The sequence below is a fragment of the Pangasianodon hypophthalmus genome, chromosome 10, assembly GCF_027358585.1.
Source record: "Pangasianodon hypophthalmus isolate fPanHyp1 chromosome 10, fPanHyp1.pri, whole genome shotgun sequence".
Lineage (NCBI taxonomy): Eukaryota > Metazoa > Chordata > Actinopteri > Siluriformes > Pangasiidae > Pangasianodon > Pangasianodon hypophthalmus.
Window position 1 is genome coordinate 10,729,569 of NC_069719.1, and position 5,707 is coordinate 10,735,275.

Sequence of the window (5,707 nt, forward strand, 5' to 3'; positions counted from 1 at the left end):
ACTGGGACTGTTTAGTCTGTATCCACATTTGCATATACTGATAGTGGATATACTGTGTATATATACACTGAGCAGCCATAACATTAAAACCACTGACAGGTGAAGTGAATAACATTGATTATCTCCTTCCAGTATCACCTGTCAAGGGGTGGAATATATTAGGCAGCAAGTAAACAGTCAGTTCTCAAGGTTGATATGTTGGAAGCAGGAAAAATGGGTAAGCATAAGAATCTGAATGACTTTGACAAGGGCCAAGTTGTGATGGTTAGACGACTGGGTCAGAGCATCTCCAAAACAGCAGGTCTTGTGGGGTGTTCCCTGTATGCAGTGGTTAGTACCTACCAAAAGTAGTCCAAGGAAGGAGAATTGGTGAACCGGTGACAGGGTCATGGGCGCCCAAGGCTCATTGATGCACATGGGGAGCGAAGGCTAGGCTGTCTGGTCTGATCCCACAGAAGAGCTACTGTAGCACAGATTGCTGAAAAAGTTAATGCAGGCTATAATAGAAAGGTGTCAGAACACAATGCATCGCAGCGTGCTTCGTATGGGGCTGCGTAGCTGTAGATTGGTTAGAGCGCCCATGCTGACCCCTGTCCACCTCCGAAAGCTCCTACAATAGGCACATGAGCATCAGAACTGGATTATGGTGCGATGGAAGAAGGTGGCCTGGTCTGATTAATCATGTTTTCTTTTACATCATGCGGATGGCCGGGTGCATGTGCATCATTTACCTGGGGGAATGATGGCACCAGGATGCACTATGGGAAGAAAGCAAGCCAATGGAGGCAGTGTGATGCTCTGAGCAATGTTCTTCTGGGAAACCTTGGGTTCTGGCATTCATTTGGATGCTACTTTGACACGTACCACCTACCTAAACATTGTTGCAGACCAAGTACAGCCCTTCATGTCAACAATATTCCTTAATGGCAGTGGCATTACAGAGTTCAAAGTGTTGACTTGGCCTCCAAATTCCCCAGATCTCAATTCGATTGAGCATCTGTGGGATGTGCTGGACAAACAAGTCTGATCCATGGCGGCCCCAACTCACAACTTCTGCTCATAACATCTTGGTGCCAGATACCACAGCACACCTTCAGAGGTCTTGTGGAGTCCATGCCTCGACGGGTCAGAACTATTTTCAGAGCTGGCGACACAAGGGGGACCTACACAATATTAGGCAAGTGGTTTTAATCTTATGGCTTATCAAATCACTGAGTGTGTGTGTATGTATGTACTGTGTATATATATATATATATATATATATATATATATATATATATATATATTATATATGGATATGGATGATAGCTACAGTGATGCTTAAAACCCAATATATGACCGGTAGCTTGCAATAAGCAAGACAATTATGACCAGTTATGTAGGTTTATATGCTTTTGCAGTTCTTTTCTGTAGGAAATCAAGCTAAAAGTTTCTTCCTTGTTGTTATAGTGAGAGCCAGTTATCTGGCTAAATGTGCGACAGTTTAAGCCACAAACCCCGATTTGTATATTTGGTAATACTATGTCCATGTCCACATCATAGAGAAAAATATGCTTTATTATATTCTTTCTAAGATATGTGACAGCTTGTACTGTAGTTTTAGGGTGTTAGGGTACTACAGTATTTAGTTGTCATGTTATTTGAAGAGGCAAGTTGCCTTACAATATCTTTATCTTGGTAAATAAATGGGGAAAATGCCATTATGTTAAAATACAGAACATTGCTTTTTTCAGAATTCCATTTCCCATCATGATCCGAAATGAAGTAGCTCTTGTCTCTCCTTAACAGAACTACAATGACCATCTTTGACATATCTAAACAGCATGCTTCTATCCTTAGGAGTATTCAGAGTTCAGGAAGTTGGTCTGCTTTCTCATCCCACAAATATGGATGTTTATGCATTTCCTGTGTTGGTCACATAGCACCATGTACCAAACAGCAAAGCAGTGGTCTGTTTAGCTCAGAGATGTACAGAAGAGATGCTGCTGCTTTGACATTCTTTGCACTTTTAACATACATTATCTGTTTTTAAAACAGGATGCATGTTACTTAAGTTGTATTCTTTCCTATCTCAGTTTTCTACACAAATCTATCTATTTGAATCATTTCAGTCACAGGGCACTATGACACTGTCTGCTTTTTCCACTGTCATATGTTTATTTGCTACCAAAAGCATTAAATAGAAATGTTCTGCGTTTGACCTTTTGTTTTTAGAGGTGACAGGTCTCATTTAACAACAGGAAGAAAGCCAATCAGCTTATCTTATTAAGTGCAACGAGGCAGCCTACAGGCAAGTCCCATTCATCAGAAGTGTAGGGTTTTAATAGCTCAGTCACCTGATCACAACATACCTGCTATTAGTGTGAGTCTGGTTCATGAGGAACGCCGTTTGTCAGGTATGCTAATTGCAGGCTGGCAAGAAAAAGGTGTTGAAGCCTGGAAGTAGGGGGTGCGGTCTTTGGTATGTTATATTTATACAAACTGTTATTTACCTGCAAAAGCAGCAAATGTCTATAATGATACTAACACTTATTTTTAGATAATGCACAGTCCCAAGACCTGCATATCAGATAGGAATTATCAGAGAAATGTAGAAATATAGAAATCGCCTCAGGGCTGTCATTTTAAGGGTATTTGAAGGAAATAGGTTATTACTATGGAAGAAATAATTAGTGTTTGGGATGGGTGGGTGCATGTGAAATCATCTGTAATTTAAGTGAATGAGAAGAATATACATATGATGATACATTTATCATTTGTAAATATGAATGGTTTAGGGCTAAATCAATATATTTTTTTATTTGAGGATTAAAAAGTTGGAAACTCCCATATAATAATAATTTTTGCAAGACAGTGAAATGGGTGGGGAGCTTAAGCACTGAAAACTAAGAGGACATTAACAGTGTAAGAGGAAGTGAAATTGACCTCAGTGACACTGGAAGGAAAATACACGTGATTCCTTAAAGATATGGTCTTTAAAAGATGTTGGGTAGTTTCCCAATACTTCGAGACTTCCTGTTTGATTCTGTGTTCCACTAAAAAAAATAACAACTCTGGTGTTATACAATATGTTATTCCCTCTCCACACACTCAGCTGTGCAACACCCCACTCCCCCCTTAATCTCCCAAGATTCTTCTGGGAGCAACCGGCAGTCCTTCATAAAGAGCAGCATTGTGTCCAGATTATTTGATTGTGATCAGATGTTGGAACATCCTGCACAAAATAGGATGGCACAGGATGGTTCAGATTATCAAGGCTATGTTGTATGGGAAAGAAAAATAGATCTAGCAAGGCACTGGGGAAAAAGGATATGCAGCTCATGCAGTCACCCCTCCAGTGCTAGATTATGAACAATGTGCTCTCTCAACTTCTGCAGCCTTGGAATAAACCACTTGCGAGCCAGCTAGAGGGGTGTTAAGGACCATCCGTGCTTCCCTTTTACATCGATTTTAAAGGGGGAAATGGCTGGAAGTTAAGTGCTGAAAGGCCATATGGAAAAGGGGAGAGAGGGAGGGAGGGAGGGTTTCGCCTGCTCTTCTTGCACACATGAGCGAGGTTGGGGGGCTGTGGGAGAACTTGGAGGCAGCCGGAGCGTGAAGGGAAGGAACAGTCCAGCACGCTGGAAATAATGGGTCTGATTCAAGCCTTTCAAGCATATAGTCCCATGCCTGTCAAATAGCATGTACAAGTAGACTGTGTGTGTGTTGCTGGGGCTGAGTGTGCACAAGCACGATACTGGAGTAGTGTGGAGGGGAAGCAGCTCCACACGCTGAATGGTGCTTTTGTTCTGGGAGCGGCTGTGGCTTTTTTACATTCGGCAAACCCTGCAGATACAACTGCCTCCGCATGAGAGGAGCATTGAAATGAGTTTCCTCCACCCTCCTCCCCTTTCTCACCTCTCCCCAGTCCCCAGCTCTCCTCCTCCCATTTGAGAGTCACTTATCCCCTCCAAGTGCTGCTTGCATGTTTGTGTTTGTGTGTGTGTGTGTGTGTGTGTGTGTGTGTGTGTGTTTGGAGCTGAGGCAGGTACCAAGCCACAATATGAAGGCTTTTCTGGATTTGCTGTGCTTTGTGAGTGATGAGCCACTCCAAAGACCCGGATGTTCCACCCACTGCTCCCTCCTTGCCCTCCATCTCCCCATGAGTGTGTGTCTCACTGCACTGAGTGTGTGTGTGTGTGTCTAAGAGAGCACACTGAGTGCAGTATGCACCTGGTCTGACGGGCAGGTAGAGGAATGCTGCAGGTCTGTTGGCCGCCCAAGAAGGCAAGATGGAATGTGGCCTGGCTTTACTTGTCTTTCTTCTTCCTCTCCAGATGCAGTTTTCTGCTTCTTTCTCAATGAATATAAAGAGTGCATAAAGTTCTAAAGTACATCCTGAAAGCAATTCATTTTTCCCTTGGCCCAGAGGCTAAATTTTTTTTTATTGATTCATGAATTGTTATTAAGTCATTTCATAATGCTATGCATTCCAACCTAGGAAAAATAGGACTATAATTTTTAAGATAGTTTTGACATCATTTGGTCATCCCATTTTTCAAATTCCCAGAAGTTTCTCTTTATATCACATTCAAGGTTTATTTATTTTTTAAAGAGATTTTTTAAAAAAAATCTCTTTGGTTAACCAGTCATCATATTAAACATTTCATTAGCTGAAATAACACCAGGGTCCTTGAGGGTGTTGTAGGAAACTCTATCTGGAATAGAGGTTGGTGTACCTTTGCTGGTGATTTTGGACAGAATATTACTGTTCTGTATTTAAAGTCAAATCTTGCTGGTGTTAGAGTTTGCTTTATGATGACTAAGGCCAGGAAAGCTTATTTAGAGCACTTTCACATTTCCTTCCTCATATTTAAGAAAAAAAAAAAACATATCTCAGTAATCAAGTCTCTTAGACACAACCTGTGAATGATATGGCTGGAGGTCTGGATGGATCCCTTTCCCTCTTCAGCCAAATTGTACTATGTAAAACAGGGTCAAAAAGAAGTTCTGGGCTCTGTTCTAAATTACAAAACACAGGACATGTGTAATTTATTAAAACTTAATTCAGCCTTTCTTCTACATAAAACAAAAATAAGCTTTGTATGCAACTGTATTTCAGGGGCAATTTGCTCAATGCCAATCTTGAGACTTTGTAGAACTAATTGATTTTTGCATTGGGGGTTTGATCTCCAGAACTGTACCGGGATTTTAGAATTTGTTTTCTCAATCGTGCAAATAAACACAGCCTGTCAGTTTGTTTAGTTTGAGAGCGAAACTAACCGGCACTTGAACGGATGGCTGCATACAGGACCACACCAGAACAGGCCCATGGGCTTTACTGCCTATCCTAGGAACCCCACATGCTACCCCTTTTTGTTTCTTCCCTTCTCTAGCACACACACTTGGATCTTGACTCATTAGATATTGACTGTGCACTTTGAGAGCTCAGGTAAGTATTAGAGCAACGAAAGCATAAGTCTTGAGGACTGGGACAACTGTTTTCAACACTGATGTCGACTTATGTCAGGGGGAACATTTGCGATTTCACAGCGAAATTATGTTATAAGAAACTGATTTTTCAAGTTCAGTAATAAATCTGTAAGAATGACAATAAGTCATATATTTAAAAAGTATAGCTTTAAGTTTGAAAAAGAGTAAACTCTTTTTTAACCTCACTTATGTGGTATTTTTTTTTTGGATTATTTAATAGAAATTGTTTTATGCA